At 43.2% G+C, this 19,293-nt stretch overlaps 2 long non-coding RNA genes across 2 annotated transcripts; both read right to left on the reverse strand.

Moving 5' to 3' along the window:
- Window positions 1-7,444: 7,444 nt before the first annotated feature.
- LOC131902254 (uncharacterized) lies at window positions 7,445-9,665 on the reverse strand. Its single transcript, XR_009377036.1, has 2 exons — window positions 9,132-9,665; window positions 7,445-8,744 (listed from the first exon to the last, which is right to left on the reverse strand). It is a non-coding gene; the product is annotated as an uncharacterized LOC131902254 (long non-coding RNA).
- A 3,788-nt stretch (window positions 9,666-13,453) lies between these two features.
- LOC131917845 (uncharacterized) lies at window positions 13,454-18,961 on the reverse strand. Its single transcript, XR_009380757.1, has 2 exons — window positions 18,667-18,961; window positions 13,454-13,876 (listed from the first exon to the last, which is right to left on the reverse strand). It is a non-coding gene; the product is annotated as an uncharacterized LOC131917845 (long non-coding RNA).
- Window positions 18,962-19,293: the final 332 nt, after the last annotated feature.

Consider the following 19,293-nt stretch of genomic DNA (forward strand, 5'->3'; position numbering starts at 1 on the left):
AAGGTCACAATCATGACAGAACCCAGTGGTACCTTTTAGAGCTTTATTAGGAGGGAAAGGGGGGGGGCGGGAGAGCCAGGCCTGGTGGAGAAACACAGAAAGAGAGATGCAGAGAGAGATGCAGAGAGAGACACAGAGAGTGTGGGGTGCACTCCAGCTTTTAGGCTGGGACAAAGTCTCCCGCTGATGATATAATAAGGCACCAGACAAGACCCCGAGCTGCGCAAATACAGAATCCTTACATTCCAGACTTTTGCTTATTATAAAAAAGCAAGTAAATAGGAATGGGGTGTAGTTTCTCCTGGAAAAACTGCTTCTAGTTGACTTGGAGGGCATTGGTTGGCTCTTGGGGGGAATAGGGAAGGGGGTCTTCCGAGGTAGACAGGCGTTGTGGGATGATGTGCTGTCTATCGTCTGTTACTCTGGAGCTGTGCATCCCTCTTGATGATTAATGAGGCAGGTCAACTTCAAAAGCAGGAAAAAAAATAACTCTACATTTATTTTCAGATCACAATTATAGACTTTTTTTAAATTACATTTTTAATAAAATAATTCATACAGTGTAACTCATAATAAAAGTTCATAATAACCCAGGGATGATGGCTTATATCTGTAATCCCAGCACTTAGGACACTGAGGCAGGAGGATTATCATGAGTTGGAGGTCATCTTGGACTTCAGAGTGAGCTATCTCAAAAACAAAAATAAAAACGAAATTCATAACATATATTGAGGAGCAGGTATTGAAGGTGACCTGCTCTGGAGGTCAGACTATGCTTTGGACTTATTCTTCCTCAGCAGGGCATAAGAGTCCCACCACTAACTTTGTCATTGTGTTGGCCTGCCAATCTAGATGGGCAATAAAAGGTAACACTGCCCTTCTCTTTCCCTTGTGATGCGGGAGGGGAACCCTTTGCCACCGTGTGCACAAGGCCCCTTTCATTTCCTCTAGTTTTCTGATCCTGTGGTGGGGGTGCTATGGTTCCTGCAGTGCATCCTCCTTGCTTTCTTCTGGGCAGACTTCACTTGACTCACCCCCACAGAGAGCATCCAGAGTGCTGCAATGTTCTCCCTAGCCGTAGGACTGATGGCTGCCTCAAGACCAAGGCCATCTGCTTCCTGGTCTGGACATTCTGCTTGCATTAATAGAATGTCAGTATTCATTTTCAGCACTTTGTCAACTCTTCGGCTGACGATGCATTTAGAGTCAACCTAACTCTCAATTTCTTTGAATCACACCCTTGACTAAGATATCTGCATTTCTTGATCAAGCCAATTAGCTTTTGAACCCACTTAGAAGTGTGTTACCTCATGGGTGCATTTGTCCTTAGATTTATGCTGTTGGTCCAGCTTGTTGAGGTTATTTTGTCTTTTGCTTCTGGCACCTGTGATGCCTCTAAGGCTGTCAGCATCACATTAAAAGCAAATCTGGAAAATCATAATGATCCATCCTCATTCTGAACACTGAAAAAGACTCCCAGGTTCTGAAGGCTGATGCCAGAGCACTGGGGCCAATTAGGATGTATTTCTACAAGTGAGCATGCCATAGAAATGACCACTGCATGCTTTTCTGATGTTTATCATTATTCAGGAAGAGCTATGTGCTCATTATAGAAAATCACAAAATACAGAAAAATATGAATGTAAAATCCAGCTTCCAAAAAGTTAACACTATAGCATCATCATATGAAGTATCTATCATCTCTCTCCATATATGTATATATATATGAATGCATAAATATATAAGTAAAACCTGCTGGGTCTATTTAATAGGCCTTGTGTATATATGGTTTCAAGGCTGTCTATTTTGTATTTGGTAACCAATTAGGGGGCCATCCCTGGGAGAGGCCAGTTCTACCTCTCTCAGCAGTCCTTAGTTGCCTGTAGTTCTTTGTTTGGGCATGGGACCCTATAAGATTTCCCTCTTCCACATTAGCTTGTCTGTTGATACTATCATTATTAACATAGTCTTGTTTAGGCAGTCATAATTTTGAAGTATCTTGGATGTAGCTTCCCAATCATTTCTAGAAGACACAGCCCACAGCAAACTCCCTGGTCCTCTGGCTCTTACAATCTTTCTGGCCCCTCTTCAGAGATGTTCCTTGAGCCTTAGGTAGAGAAGTTGTGTTGTAGATACATTCTTTGGGGTGGGCACCACATGACCCATTGATTTCTACACAGTGATCTGTTGTGGTTTTCTGAAATGGACTCTGTTTGCTGTAAAGAGGAGCGTCTTAGATGAGGAGTGAGAGCTACACTTGTCTATGTGTATAAGGATGAGTTTTAGAATGTGGTTGAGAATTATGCCTGTCTTGGTTAGGGTTTCTCTTGCTATAAAGAGACATCATGAGCACAGCAACTCTTGTAAGGAAAACATTTAATTGGGCCTGGCTTACAGTTCAGAGGTTAGTCCATTGTCATCATGGTGGGGAGCATGGTAGCATGAAGGCAGACATAGTGTCAGAGAGGTAGCTGAGAGTTCTACATCTGGATTTGCAGGCATCAGGAAGAGCAAGTGAACCACTGGGTCTGGCTTGAGCTTCTGAAACCTCAAAACTCCACCCCAGTGACACACTTTCTACTTATTGAAGTGGGCTACACCAACTTCAATAAGGCCACACCTCCTAATAGTGCCACTTCCTATGAGCCTAAGGGGGCTATTTTCATTCAAATTACTACAATGCCTGTCTAGTAAAGTGACCATAGTAGATAGAATATCTTCTAAGATCTATGAACTCATTAGCCTTGTATAGTTGGTTAAGTTTCTAGTACCAGACATGATTTCCCTCCTATTGAGTAGAGGGGGCAAGGAAAGGACAAATAACATCAAGGATGTTTGATAAAGCTCCAAGGAATTGTATTATTTTATAGTTATCTAAAGTTACACACAATATTGTGTGTGTAAAATGAAGTCATGCCACTTAGAATGGCAATGTTCCCCACAAGAGCCATATACCATCTAACAAAACAACCCCAGTACCAGACACGAGAACCCTCCTTTTAAGTTGTTGGTCAGCAGAGTCCGAGTGACTACCAAAGCAATATAGGCTATTGCTGCTGTCCCCAGTTGTCTCTCAGAGGTTGAAAGTAAATTCCTATTTCTGAAAATACCACACCCTTTGGACACCTGGATCTGGACATCTGGACATCACACACTCTGAAGATTCAAGCTGGATCTAACCTGAATCCTCTTTCCTGGGGTTTAGATTTCATAATAGCAGAAAGTACTAGGGAAAAAAACTGCCAAGGAATGGAAGTAATAGTTCTATCCAGCTCTAATGACAATGAACTATAACAATGACCAACAGAGCAAGATGTCTCTAAAGTTACAATAGTGGCACTCATACCTTGGCAGTAACCAACAGCTAACAAAGTATCTTATGTCTATTGATTATATGTATGGTGATTAGTACCACTTCAGGGTATATTAGAGAAGATGTTGCAGTAAATATGAACTTGGATGGCCTTTTACTTTTTTAATGTGATTGAAGAAAAAAATAAAATTACACATATGGCTCCCATGAAATCTCAGTGACAGCACTACTATATGTTCTCCGTGTATGAGATCTCCATGGTTTGACGATGCCTGAGTGGTCTTGAAGGTCTTTGACATATATGAGCTCATCTGTGTACTTGTCTTGGTATGAATCTGATCATATCGTGCAAGAGGGAGCAGGTAGAGACATGGTAGATGCTTACAAGGGAGCAGCTAGCCAGTGTATTAGCCCACACGAATCTGATATAGCAGAATCCTCGTACAGCTTAGCGATCCCCAAGTCCACTATACAGGGCCAGCTGCACCATCATCTCTGTAGTCAGCACTGGGTTCCTTCTGGACTTCACTGATGCCAGAGAGGAGGCTTGTCATCTGCTGGTACCTGTGCCTAACCACATCAAAATGGATGTACCGGAAAGAAGTCAACAGAGGTGAGTGGGGACAAGATGGTTTGTCTGGTACCTGGATCTACCTGAACTTCTCAGTCATGAGTCTATGTCTCCTGCTCTCCACCTTTGTCAGCATAAACTGTGCTTCAGTTGAGTTTCTGGTATTTGCAGCCTTCTCTGGGTCCTCTTCCCTGACCTGGCCATATGCTCTGAGACTTGTGTGGAACCAGATGTTTTAGCTGGTAGGAGGATAGGAGGGTGGCCGAGCATCTGTAGCTCAAAGCATCATTCTGCCCACACTGTTAATTGCTATGAAACAATAAAAGCACAATTTCTTTAGTATTTTCCCTCCTCACTCACCTCACCCAAAACCCAAATCAATGACTATGTTGGTGATAAAATGATCACAAGTGCTTTAATATTTTATTAATTTTAGACAGTCAGTGAATGCCACCAGCAGAGAGAGAAGCTACCAACACCATCAGGACACATCCTCAACGAAGTTCAAGGGCCTGCTTTTCCTTTCCTTATCTCTATATACACATTCATGCTGCTCACAGTAACTATTTGATATCATACAGTCTTGTGAATTTTTGACTTTCAAATTGTGTTGTGAAAATTCTTCTGGGCCAATAACATTTGAAAATTTAATCTGTAATGAATCATGACAATGAATTATATAAATATAACATTTCCCCTCCTTTATCCAAAAGAATCTGGAAGAGTGTCTCAGAATATTCAACTGAATTCTTGATTTCACATCTATAACTTCATTGCACCCACTGTTAAATGTGGCTCTTAAGTGAGCACATTTTGAATCTTAAGATTTAAGGTGAGGCTTGGTAAATGTAATAATTTTAATTTGGAAATACACTATCCTTCAAAGAACAAAGCTTACTATGTATATTTGTGTATTTGAGCATGCACGTGTGCGCTATGGAGATTATTGATGTGGCAATGAGCTCAGGTCCTCAAAATATCTAACATTATCTGTTGAAGGCACTGAGTTCCAGACTTCAGTACCAAAGGCCGGTGCCAGTGCCTGGCTTTGGAGAAAGCTTTTACTGAATGAAAGTCTACATCCCACCCCATCCTCTGCCAGTCTCCAACATCCAAACTTCTCAGGAAGCACACAGCCTGAATAAACACCTACCCTGCTCCCCAAGCACAGTCTGAAGATAAGCCCCAGACCTCTGCCAACCAAATTACTGTCAAAACCTTTTTAGAAAGGTGATTTAAAGTGTGCTGCAATGATGAGTCTGGTAAATTGCTTTAAAGTCCTTGAAGAAGTGGTTATTGATCCCCAGCAATATCACAGACAATGTGCAGAATTTTAGTTTCTCCCTTTGCATGCCTAATAAGTTTGACTTTATATATTTAATGTCATTCTTCTGTCATGCTTGTTGCACATTTTGTGTTCACAGTATAGTACCGCTCAATTTAAGTGATTTTCCATCCCTCACAGTGTACCAATTATCAAGTTATTACCTTTAATTCCTGACATATTTTTCATTGTTTTACTTTGTATCACTGAGAGTGATCCTGTAAACATTGTGTATTATATGTATATGATGCTGCTATTTGGGGATAGATGGATAGATACATAAATAGGTGATAGATAATAGAGAGATGATAGATGATAGATGATAGATAGATAGATGATAGATAGATAGATAGATAGATAGATAGATAGATAGATAGATGATAGATAGATGATAGATGATAGATCGATAGATAGATAGATGATAGATAGATAGATAGATAGATAGATAGATAGATAGATAGATAGATATAATTGTGTATGTGCACATGTGTGTGCAGGTGCAGCTGCCTGTGCATACACATGCAGAGGCCAGAGGATGACTTCAGATATCTTCCTCTAGTGCTCTTCACCTAGTTTTTTTGAGACAAGATCTCTCACTGAACCTGGCGCTCACCATTTCAGCTAGATTGGTTGGTCAGCAAACCTCCCAAGATGTGTGCTAAGCAAAGAGCTCTAACACAGACCTACAAGGCCAGCCCTGAAATCTTCTATTGAATGGATGACAAGCAAATAATTGTTGAGATGTCTCTATGAGCTCAGTATTATTTTTTCACTTTAAAGTTTTTATTCTTTGAGACTATTATACAATGGGTTTTGATTGTATTCATCCCTCCCCCCAATTCTTCCCCAATTCACACCCTTCTTCCACTGACCCAACTCTGTGTCCTTTCAAAAACAATCCTTCTAAATCAATTTGGAGCACAGCATTATTTTGTGAAATAGTTGGCATTTTTTTCATTCAGAAGCATTTGCCATTTGCCAGGTCCTCGCCTGGGCACTGTGAATACAAAGATGTCTTGACAGTCTCGGGACAACTAGGTAGGGGCCAAAATGTTCTGCAAGACCCCTGGTGACTCTGAGAGTAAAGAACACTGGGGACAGAAAGGAAGAGAAGCACTTTTGTGCAGTGGGAAACACTCAGTTTGCTGCCTCCTCCTGGAATAGAACTGTTCCTCACCTCAGTGCTCTTAGTGACCAGCAGGAAACATGTCCGGAATGTTACTAATGAATCAACACATGCGTGGGGCTCAAACTAAGGCCAGAAATACGAGCTATGGAAATGCTACTTGAGCCCTTCCAGAGAGGAACACATGGGCTTGTGTGTGGGGACACTCCCAATGTGCCCAGAGTGCACAGAGCTCTGGACTTCTCTTTGAAAGAAGCTCCTTCAATCACCGACCCAGTGACCGGAAAGTTTGCTCTCCAGGCACGTGGTGACAGAGTGCCAGGTCAAAGGGTTGCATCCTTTTGGCTTGAGCAGTCCTTTTTCCTTTGGATGAGGGATTTCCATATCAGAAAGTCATAACTTGAAAAGCACTTGAGTTGTGAAATGGAAAATGTGAGGAAAATGCTTTGTGCCTGCGTTGAGAGTGATTCATGGCCTTCAATTTTACTTTTAATTTAAAGTAAGCCTGCCTGATCTCACTCCCTCCACTACCAACTGAAATATTAAGTGTAACTTCATCATCCATTTCCAGCGTTATTAAATAAAGCTGAAAGCGCCACGGCACCTTAATATGCACGCGATATGGACTGCCTAATGAACGCAGTCTGTGGCATTCATTTTTTAATTAAATCAAGGAAGAACTTGGAACAGATGTGTATCGTTTAAATGGATCTAAATGGTCCACTCCAGCTGGGTGCTATGGAAACCCACACTTCAGAAAAGCTTATCCTTTAATTTCCAATTAAATCTAATCTAATTTCTAATTTATTTCTACTTATAGCTTATACTGAAGTCTCTAATTCTCTGGTCAGTAACATAGAGGCACAAAGCTGAGAGATGGAAAATCCCAGAATCCTTAAATTTCAGAGCTAAAAAGGCTTAGGACATCATTACATCCTTTGCCTCATTTCATGAAGGTGGAAGCTGTGTGTGAGAAGAAATGGACCCAAAGTGGACAGTGGACAGCTCTGCCAGGTCCAGACAACACTGGGAAATATGTGGTTTATAAACTGGCAAGACATTCAGTTCAAAGATTAAAAAGAAAGCAAGAAAAACCAGACCAACAAAAAATTCAAACCCCAAAACATTTATAGACGATGAGATGTTGGAACAGCTCAAGAAAAATGTTCCTTGAGAAGTCGTTTATTTCCTCCAAGGCCGTTTGTCTTCTCCTTTTAATACTCCCAAGCATGAATTTAATATCTTTGCTCTAAAACAAATAACTCCTATAAGGCTCAAAGGACAAGAGGGATGTTACAACTCACCAAGTCCAATAAGATCATTAATTATTTTGCTGGCCATTAAGCACTGGTCTTCAGGGGTGGTTGAGAAATGATGAGCTGGAGGCTAGAATCTTCAGCATGTCCTGCATTGCCAGAATCTGTTGCCATTTGTTGGGTGGGTGACAGGTCCTCAGAATTTGTTACTCATTTGTTGGGGGTGGATGAGGGGCCCTCAGAACCCGTTACCAGTGAAAAGGGTATGTGAGTCCTTGGTAGACACCCCGTCCCTGGTCTTCCCCTCTACCTCAGAACAGAGTTTGGAGCTATTTCTTTCTCTTCCCCTTTTTGTGCTCAGCCCTCAGGATTTGCCCATGCTTCATTCTCCCAGCCTGATGTTCATTTCAGATGCTCTCATATATATCTCACAAGATCAAGCCTCACAAGAACCTTCCCTTAGAACTCTCTGAGCAATCCCCAAAAGGTATCTGTCCCTCAATGCACCACAACGGCCTTTGCCCACTCCAGTCTGACCTTAAACATCTATTATGAATACACATAGATGCCGCAGAGGACTAGCAGAAGTGTGCCTGTGAACCGGCTCTCATTTTCCTGCCAGCCAGATGTTAAAAGTACAGCCCGAAAATGCCTGATAGTTGCTCCAAAACTTACACAGGATTAAACAGCTCCAGTCTCAAGTAGCCTCAGGCACTGTTGGGGTGGCATGGGAAGGCATCAGAGACCAGAGAATGCTGGGGTGAGTGTGAGCATGTTCCAGGAAGCTCTCAGCCTCAAAGGCAGATTTCCCTGTAAGTCACTTAAGAGTCTTTTTCTCCCTCTTTCCTTCTTCTTTATAGTTCAGTAATAGAAATAGACATTATAGCAAAGAAGCCAGTTCTCTCCTTCGCTGTGATCAGGCAGGGCTCACATTGACCAGAAGGCTGAGGATGTTCTAGAATCACATTGTCACGTCTGTAGCCATCAGCAGGAGTTAGTGTGGGAAGCAGGAACAGATTACACACAGAAGAAGAATCCTGAAAACAGTGCAAGTCCACATTGACAGGCAGAGGGATTGGGAGACCAGTGCAGACTTCTCTTCAGCCAGCCCTTGAGGAATTCCTCCACGAGGGGAGGCTCAGGAACCAGTTTTTCTTTGGATAGGAGAAAAAAAATTCACTAAAAAAATTTAAAATGTTTTGCCTGCATGTATATCTGAGTACCACATATATGTGGTGCCCACTCTGAAAAGGGTATTGGATTCTCTGGCACTGGAATTGGATGGTGGTAAGCTACTATGTGGTTGCTGGGAATTAAACCCAAGTCCTCTGGAGGAGTAGTCAGTGCGCTTAATTACTAAGCCAACTCTCCAGCCCCAGTAGCAGGAACATTGTAACATTTGCTTGTTTGTTCGGTGTGTGTGCAAATACCAAGGTGCGTGTGTGTGTGGAGGTCAGAGGACGGCTTGCCGTTCTCGCCTTACACATGTGGGTCCCAGGGATTAAAGTCAGATCATCAGACTTTCTGTCAAGCGTTTTTACCTGCTGAGCCATCTCACTGGCCCTGAATCGGAAGAATTTCCAGTCAATGAGAGAAGAGGTGGGTGTTCTCTCCCCTCCCAAGTCTCCTGTGGAGGGGAGTGCAGCAGAGATCTGTGGTCATCGCACCCCTCTGGCCTCCTGAGTTGGGTGTGGGCAAACAAGGCATGCAGTGTTGGGCCAGCAAGTGGGGAGACTTAGGAAGAAATTACCTGCTCACAGTGCTGGAGGCCAGAAGTCTTCAAAGTGCCAGCAGTTTGGTATCTGCTGACAGCAGTGAAAGTTATTCAGTACGGAGTCACTTACGTCATATTTAGTAAATTAGAGTCACGGGGCCATAGAAAAAGGCACTCAGGCTGTGTACACCTTAAAAACAAATAGCCCAAAGGTGGTAGCGCACGCCTTTCATCCCAGCACTCAGGAGGCAGAGGCAGGAGGATCTCTGTGAGTTCGAGGCCAGCCTGGTCTACAGAGAGAGTTCCAGGATAGTCTCCGAAGCTACACAGAGAAACTCTGTCTCGAAAACAAACAAACAAACAAAAACAAAACCAACAACAAACAAAAAAACAATTAAAAAACAAAAAACCTAACATAGTCCAATCCTAATCATAATGCCAAGACTGCAAATCCTACCTAGCAACTAGTAAGTCACAATCAGAACTTGCCAGCTCTTGTAAGACATTGCAAAGGCCAATGAACTTTCTTTCAAAGCAGATTCTGTAACTTATTCCTAACTCAGTGGAACCCTAAACAGTTTCTTTTATGTCCTGGATGCACCAGAGACTACCATGTCACCATGAGCCCCAAACTGTAAATCTGTATCTTATGGTTTACACTTTGGTTGGGGATTTAGTCACTTTTTTTTTTTTTCAAGTTGGCAGAACTCAGTTCTTCCTTTAAAGGTCAGTATTTTCTCTGTCACTCCACGAGGTGGAAAGTGGGGCAGCGTTCTGAGACTGCCTTACTGAAGACACTAATCTCAGTCCTGACGGCACGGCCTTACCACATCCCACTGTACATATTGTGACCCTGGGGAGCTACATTTTAACCTGCGACTTTGGGGTTGAGCCTTGACTGTAGAGCTCCAGGTGCTTGCGAGTGGGGCCTCTAGAAACTGGAAATCTTGGATAGCCTGTCCTGGGTACAGCACCTGGCAGGTCCTAGGCCTACTTATTGTCAGGGCCATCAGAGGCAGTCCAGGGTCATCCCGGATGGTCCCTGTCCTTGTGCTACAGTAATTAAAGGAGCCATTTAGAATGAAGGCAAGTGCCAGGCAGATGTCATGATAAAGATCCAATGCAAAATGGGAAATATGGCAACAGAAACCCAAAGTTCTGTCAGAGTGGGGGCAGCCAGCCACCGTGGGTTTAACTGGCTGGTTTCATAACAAGAAAGTGAGTCAGTTGTTTGAAAAGACTTTATATTCTGCAACAAACAAAATGATAACAAAGCATACGAACATTGATATCCAACATTTTTAAAAATATGAAATCTCTTCGTTCTGCTAATAAAATTCATTTTAAAACTTTATTCTTTGAAAGTTCATATCTATATCTATAGATATAGATGTAGAGATATATATTGATCATACTCACCTGCTACCCTCTTATGTATAATCCCCTTTCCAAACTACTTTTTTTCCATAAGGACCCCTCTTACCATTTTTGTTAGTATTATCCATTGAGTTAATTATGGTTATTTGGATAAGCATGGTGGGGCATTGAATAGTGGCATGACTTACTGGAGTATCCAACTACTCTCAGAATGGATTTGAAATAAAGTTTTAGAAACACTGTCTGGGTAAACTGGGAGTAGGGGGAAGGAGGGGGGAAGGGGGATGAGAACATGATCTAGGATGGTGGAGTTAGGGGAGGGACAGAGAGGGAGAGCAATGAAAGAGAGATCTTGATAGAGGGGGCCATTATGGGGTTAGGGAGAAACCTGGAGCTAGAGAAATTCCCAGGAATCCACAAGGACGACCCCAGCTAAGACTTCTAGCAATAGTGGAGAGGGTGCCTGAACAGGCCTTCCCCTGTAATCAGACTGGTGACTGCCCTAATTGTCATCATAGAGCCTTCATCCAGTAACTAATGGAAGCAGATGCACAGATCCACAGCTAAGCACTGGGCGGAGCCCCCTAAGTTCAAACAAAGAGAGGGAGAAGGGATTATATGAGCAAGGGGAGCGGGTCAAGATCATGATGGGGAAACCCACAGAGACAGCTGACCTGAGCTACTGGGAGCTCACTGACTCTGGACTGACACCTGGGGAACCTGCATAGGTCCAAACTAGGCCCTCCTGAACATGGGTGACAGTTGTGTGGCTTGGGCAATTTGTGGGTTCCCTGGCAGTGGGACCGGGATTTACCCCTAGTGCATGAACTGGCTTTTTGGAGCCCATTCCCTATGGAGGGATACCCTGCTCAGCCTCGATGCAGAGGGGAGGGGCTTGGTCCTACCACAACTTGATACACCAGACATTGTTGACTCCCCACGGGAGGCCTTACCCTCTCTGAAGAGTGGATTGGGGGGGGAAGAGGGGCACGTGGGGAGGGGAGTGGGAGGAGGGGAGGAGGGGAACTGTGGTTGGTATGTAAAATTAATTCTTTTTTTTTTTTTTTTTTTTTTTTTTGGTTTTTCGAGACAGGGTTTCCCTGTGTAGCTTTGCGCCTCTCCTAGAACTCACTTGGTAGCCCAGGCTGGCCTCGAACTCACAGAGATCCGCCTGGCTCTGCCTCCCGAGTGCTGGGATTAAAGGCATGCGCCACCACCACCCGGCTGGTATGTAAAATTAAAAAAAAAAAAAAACTTTTAAATAAAAAAAAAGAAAAAGAGAAAGAAACACTGCCTGAGCCCAATACAATAATCTGACCTGGACACAGCCTGTCTCTATCAGGTTTTTACTGCCCTGTACATTGTAACTTATAGTACGTTTTAATTCTACAAGGATTTTGCCTATTATTTACCTTTATAAATATCACCTCCCTCCTCACCTGCTACAGAGACAGCAATCTCTGCTCTGGAATCCTATGGGCTTAGAGACAAGGATGGCATTGAGTCAAGGGTCCCTTGAGTGTTCTGCAGATACTTTGTTTTGGGCTTGCGGCTTTTTGTTTTTGTTTTCATTTTATAGCAGAACTCTCTCCCTAATGAAACTTTGTACAGAAATTTAATAGATAAAGCCTGCCTATAAAGATGATGAATGAGTTATTTCCACAGTAAAAATATATTTTGGCTTTTTCCCCTGTTGATTATATAAATAACATATTTGTTGAGAGAGGAAAAAATACAATACAGTATGAGGCAAATTAGGGAGCATCTCTAAAATTAGTCTCATGAAGTTACTGTTGTCTTTCCTAGCATTTTTCTTTGTGCAGTTTTTATGCCTAAGATGTCACATGCTGGTGCATTTTCATTGTAGGTAAAATCTCAGGCATAAGATTGCAAGATTGAATGTAAGGTTTTTACGTTTTAGTTTGAAAACAGGCTACCGGGCTGTTTTCTAATGGTCTGAAGTGATTCTCGTCCCTACTGGTGACACTAGCTGGAGCAGGATTTGAGACTCATTTTAACTTTGTCAGTTGGTCAGCCTTAAGCGGACAACATTTATTTTGCAAGTCTCTTGGGGCACTCACAGACTTAGTAATTGTTTGGCTTAGATTTTCTGCTGTTGTTTATCTCATCTCTCTAAATGGGGTTGAACACGACAGACCCTGGTGAGTGCCACACGCATTGAACTTTCCCAACCTCTTATTTATCCATTGCGTTTATGATTTTTAGTCTTCTCTGTGAAACTTGAAATAATAATCAGCTGCTTTGGGTTTGATGTCTGTCCCGTGTGACATCAAGGCACGGTACAGTTAGCTCCATGCCTGCAGGTTCTACATCTGTGGATTCAAGCAACTGCATGTGAAAATAGTTTTTAAAAGTCTGTACTTCTAATGTAAAACCTATTTCTCTTACTTCTTAAACAACACAACATGACAACTATATAAACAGCCTTCACAGCACATTTACAATCATAATTAGAGATAACACACATGGAAGATGCAGGCAAGTTCTGTGCACCATTTTGTACAGGGAGCTTGAACATTTTTTTCAGATTTTGGTGTGTGCGTGCGTATGTGTGTGTCCACTAAAATTATTCCCAGTGGGTTCTGAGGGATGACTCTACGTTCAGCAAATGTATTCTTTTCTTGCAGTTTCTGATCTTGTTTAAAGATGTCTCCCTAGGTCCATTTGCATGAAGTGGTGAGCTGCACCAGGAACAGTCCAGACTATACATGACAGCTACTGCCATACTGCAAAAGTACCCGGAGGCTCTGAGCAGAACCATGAATGAGCTCACAGCTTTATTGCAGGCCCAGAACACCTGTGTTTCAGAGCTTCCACCGTCCAGCCAATGGCTGGGGCTTCAGTCACCTTGAGGCTGACTAGGAGACTCTGCTCCCCGGCTCCTATGGCTGTTGGTGGGTACTAGCTATTGACAACAGGCTACCTCTAGGTCCTGCCAGCTGGGCCTCTCTATAGTGTAGCTCAAGGCCAGCTGCTGGCTTCATCAGAGCAGTGGGAACCGGGGGCAGTGCCAGCTTTGAGAGAGGGAAGTCACATTGAAAGTGGCATCACAGTGCTGTGCTGCAGCCTTTCCAAGCCAGGCACGACATCCTAGCCACGCTGTGGAGTTGGTTTAGTGAGGAAGTGAATACTCGCAGGTAGGAAGCAGTGGTGGCCATCTTTGAGAACTGTTGGCTGGCGTAAAGGAGAGCATTGTCAATGCATGTATTTCATTCGGGAAAGGACAATGACAACTTTGTCATAAAGTAGACATTCATGCTCTGGTTTCTTGTTTTTGTTCTACTTTTAAACTTGAATTGAATCTGTTTATTCTTATGGAAAGTTGAGGGACAAATGAACAACTAATATTTTTTCATTGTGTATTAATGAATACACCTTTAATAACCAATATCCACCCACAGGCTGAGTGTGGGAACCATTCAATCAAAAGTCCCTAGTTTTCAAACCACATCAGTTCAAGCAGAAATTAACTTTCAGATGCACAAGTGCTCAGCAGGGTGCATCTCATCTGCTACACATGGGTCTTTATAATCTGATTAAGCTACTCAGGGCTTAGTGAGAAAAGAGCCCAGAGCTGGCTCCCTCTCCATTCACTATGCAGAGGTTGTTTGATGTTCTTTTTAAAGCCAATTCATTGACTTTTTATATTTTCATTTAAAAAAAAAAAGCTTTAGTCCTTTTTGCAAACCACATCAAAATAAAAACTGCTTAGCAACAGACATGGAAATATGGGGCTTTACCAAGCCCCAAGGACTTGAGAGATTACACTTACATCAGTATTTTCTTGGGAATTAAATGTCTATTCAAACGCAAAACTAAGACAGAAAGGGCATTCATTAATTATGCATTTATAAATTTATTTAGCTGTGTAAATTTCTCTCTGTTTGCTAGCTAAAGTTTGCAGAGACCAGGGTGGAATTTTATTTAGAAGCTGCATAGAAAAACTAAGCAGAGAGAAGATTTGTGTGCGTGTAAGGGGGGAATATTCCTATTTGGGATGGGTTTTGTAATACTTGAAGGGAAATTAGGAGATTCGTGAAACATATGGTGAGAGATACTTAATCTTCAAAAAAGCAGTCTTTGTTCAGGGAACCAATTATGCTGCTTCAAATCATTTCAGGAGAATATTTATTTGCATAATTAGGCTTGCAGTATAGACATTGAATAAGCACAAGAACGACAGATCTATTTTGGATTAAATAGTTGTAAGCTAAAAAGGCATGTTAGAGATTTTCTTTGTGTGTGTGGTGTATTTGTATGTCCACATATGTGCACATATGTGCATGAATGTGAGTGTGAACATGCATGGAGGCTAAAAGTTACAAAGTGTTTTCATTTTACTGCTCTCCATCCTATCTTTTGAGACAATATTTCACTGAACCTGGTACTGACCAAGTGGCCAGTTAGTTCTAGAGACCCATCTGTCTCCATCCGTCCAGAGCTAGGATTACAGATGTACTTGTCCTTGTCTGGCATTTTTATGTGGGTGCTATAGATCTCAACTCAAGTCCTCATGCTGTGAGTGTACCCATGGAGTCATTTTCCTGGCCATGAGACTTTTCTTAAATGCATATTTTCTTGGCAATAATAAGATAACTATCCAGTTCATTCTGTCCAATGCTCACATTCGCCATTTATTCTTCGGTGTGCATGTGCATGAGTATAGGCACAAGCGTGCCATGGTGCGCATGTGGAGGCTGGGGGACAAGCTCAGATAGCAGTCCTTGTCCTCCACCTCGTTTCAGTCAGGGTTTCTTATCACTTGCGACTAGCTGGCCCATGAGTTCCCTTCTCTCAGTCCAACTCCAAGTAGAAGTAGGATTGCAGAGGCACACTACCACATCTGGCTTTTATGCATGTTCCGGGTTCAAACCCAGCCCCTCATGTTTAGGCAGCCAGTGCTTCTTAATCTGCAAGTATGCAGTTCTGCTCTAGTGGCACCACATTATGAGTTTCTAAGCCCTTTGTGTCCACCTTCCCCTATCCCATCTGAGCTCTCCCTCTCTCCTCCCCACTGCAGGCACAATCTGCTTCCTGACACTGTGGCTTTCTTTCTCGTTTCCTGTAAACAGAATTATTTAATATAGTTCTTTGTTGCCAGGCTCCTCTCCCCCAGCACGCTCACCGGACGAGACAGCCATATTATTGTATATGTCCTAGATTTGCTCCTTGCTCGCTGCTGAGTCATTATCTACACTATGAATGCACAAACCTTGCTCATCACTCCTCTTGAGCACCTGTGTTGTGCTGGCTTTGGATGACGAACACACAGAAGCAGAACACAGTTCTGTGTAACAGGCGTGTGCTTCTGTTTCTTTGGGGTGGATATTTTTACCGTAGTGTGGGTAGGGTGCTCAGGAAAAGCACCTCTAACTTTTTCGCTGAACTACCCCAAGTCCATTCTCTGAAGAGAACGTATCATAACACACTTGCACCAGCAGTGGGCGCTGGGCCTCACGTCCTGAAAACGCTACGGCCTTCCACTAGCACCACCTTGGGGCCTTGAAGGAGCATTTATCCAAGCCACAACCAGCTGGTTTCCTTTCAATTCCGCAAGACTCAAACATGGAGAAATGTGAGAGCTATCTGTCTCTTTGCCTGTCTATGGGGAAACAGAGGTATTCTTTAATCCATAAAAAAGCACAAAATCATGTTGTTTTCAAGGAAATAGCTACAACTAGAGATCACCGTAGTAAGTGATTTAAGTCAGTCTCAAAGAGGAATAATAGTATGCTTTCTTACATTTGTGGTTCCTAGAGAGACACAAAAGCATACATGCACACACAATATGAAAATAGAGCTAAGCCGGGCGGTGGTGGCGCACGCCTTTAATCCCAGCACTCGGGAGGCAGAGCCAGGTGGATCTCTTTGAGTTCGAGGTCAGCCTGGGCTACCAAGTGAGTTCCAGGACAGGCACCAAAACTACACAGAGAAACCTTGTCTCGAAAAACAAAAAAACAAAAAAACAAAAAAACAAAAAAAAGAAAATAGAGCTAAACTCTTTAGGGGACAAGGAGGATGAACGGGAGGGGTCAGAAAAAGGAGGGTTGGTGCTACAAAGGGGCGTATGTTCAACATACAATACATACTAGTCTGAACACTTCAAAACTCAAAGAAGCTTCTTTTGAATTTGAATGACTTTTGTACCTATGACAAGGATGGGGACATTGGGAGTTTGGGCCTTGAAATCAGCTTGCCTGATCTGAATTCTACCTGTCACTACTAACTGTGTTGCTCAGTCTCCTCATTGTGAAGTGCATTAAATAGCTGTCTACCATATAAGGCTTTGGAAGATAAATACATTGATGCACATAAGCCACTACGTGCTATGAATAAATGTTCCATATAATGTAGATGGATTACAATCCCTTCACCGTTCGTATGAAAAATTTCTTTTAGCATTGATCCTAGGAATTAAGAGAGAGCTTCTTGTAATCATATTTTCATCTTTATGAATGACTCTATTGAATTTCGACAATATGCTCATTACAGAGAATTTAAAAAGCATAGCTTTGGCAACATGTCAGGCTGAGCTGTGTGTAGAGATTTTTCCTACTACACTGCATGGATAAGATAGAAGATGGCAATTCTGAAAAAGGGCACAGCTCTGGAAATGGGGAGCTAGGAGACTTTGATCAATAGTCCTCCTGAGCAAAAATGCTAAAAGAAAAAAAAGAACATGGACTGGAGGCTGGAAACTGGTAAGAAGATGGAGGAGAATGACTGGACCATCATGCAGGTGAGAGTAGGCTCCATGAGAAACCTGTTTGAGGCTGAGACCTTGAGGTGCATGTTAAGTGTATGTGAACTCTGGAAGCAAATAGACTTCCTTCGACCTGAGTTCAGCCCAGCTCAACCACTCCAGTTCTCAAACCGGATCTGCGGGGAGTCTGGGTTGATGAGCCCTGGAGAACTGGCAGAAACTTAACATCTGATCTGGACAAGATAAGAACCACTTAGACCTGAAGTCATTTCGGTAAACAACTTTGTAAAAACAACCGCTGTTGGCAGTCAATAATAAGCAGATCAAGAGGAGAAACAAACAGTTGAGCAAAACTCAGCAAAAAAGATTGTGTATGGTAAACAGAGTTGCTCACATGGCATCCAGGAAGCAGAGTGGGTGACTGTGGCTGCTGGCTTTCTGCTCCCCACTTTATATCCCATCCAGCCCTCAGCCTATGGATGTTGCTGCCCACATTCAGTACAGGTCTCCCCCCCAACATTTTAATTCTCTTTGAAAAAAAACCCCACCTACACACTGAAGCGCACTTTGCTAATCAATTATACATCCCTCAACCCAATTAATGCCAACTGTTTCAAAACCCTTTGTCAAAAGGTTTCCCAATTTTCCAATTCTTAACTTTCAGTGGCCATCTAGGCCAAGAGCTGAGTCCAGTCCAAGAAGAGGTCATCAGGTTTTCCTTCATGGTCTTACTAAACTCCCAGAAAAGTTAACAGTGGAGATCACGCTCCCTGCCATTCAGGGGCCCTGAAACAGTGCCTGGGCTCAGCCATGGGTGACATACCAAACAAACTACCACAATCTGTAGGACTGGTTGATAGAGCTGGGTCTTCTGAGGAGCCTCTACTCAAGAGAACATGAAGTAGCTCTTGGCGTCACACCTGCCCTACTTTATGTAATCACGGCATGAGATAAAGCCCATCTTAGCCTTGAGTTGCATTCAGGAACTTGTAAATTTGTAAAATGGCCTCCTCTTGACCCCAAGCCTGCTCTGATAGGTTCAACAAAGGTTATGACATACAGAGCAGGGATGTCACTAGCTTGGGCATCTTCAACAGATGTGACCTCCAGGGCTCATGACAGGAAGAAGTCCTATCGAGAATTTCTGCAGCAGCCAGTGTTTTAAGGGTTGCTTGGTTTAACCCATGAGGGAACAGGGTCCCTTCAGTCAGAGAGTTGAAGAAGAGAGGCAGGAAATGCCACTCCTGGGCCCCAGACCTACCAGGAGCCATTTCCAAGACAGAAGCCTGAGCAGGCTGCACCATGCCATCATGTGTATCCAAGGGAGGAGACAGACTTCTGGCAGAGGGAACAGTTTGGGTGAAGGCTAGTCATCCCAGAGATCTCAGATGAATGCTTGTGTGGCCAGTGCTATGGAGGACGATTACACACAGAGGCAGACAGAGGTCTGGGGAAAGCACCGCCTGTTGAAATGTTTGTCCATTCTCTGTATGTACTCACCTCTTTCTGGGAAGCCAGGAGGACAGGGAGAGGCTCAACACTCGCTCTCACCCTACTGTTGCTTCAGCAGTTGCCATGAATGCCTTGTTGCCAGGCTGAGATCCCTTGGAACTTGGCTGTCAGCAGTGATGTCACAAAACTCCTGGGAGCTTACAGAACACTGCTGGGCTGGTGACCTGGAGACTCTAGATGAAAGCAGAGTCTCACAGAAGCTATGCTGCCACATAAAGAAGGGGTAAAGGGCAGAACCCTTTGGAAGACCAGAATTTGGACGGAACCCATCAGCAATGCAGAAGCTGGATGAAGAGTTTATAAGGGGGAGAGGGAGAGGTCTGGCCATCCTGAACTGTTCCCCTCAGCACAATCTGTCCTTCCTTCCTCTTTCTTC

The sequence above is a fragment of the Peromyscus eremicus genome, chromosome 1 (genome assembly GCF_949786415.1).
Source record: "Peromyscus eremicus chromosome 1, PerEre_H2_v1, whole genome shotgun sequence".
NCBI classification, from domain to species: domain Eukaryota; kingdom Metazoa; phylum Chordata; class Mammalia; order Rodentia; family Cricetidae; genus Peromyscus; species Peromyscus eremicus.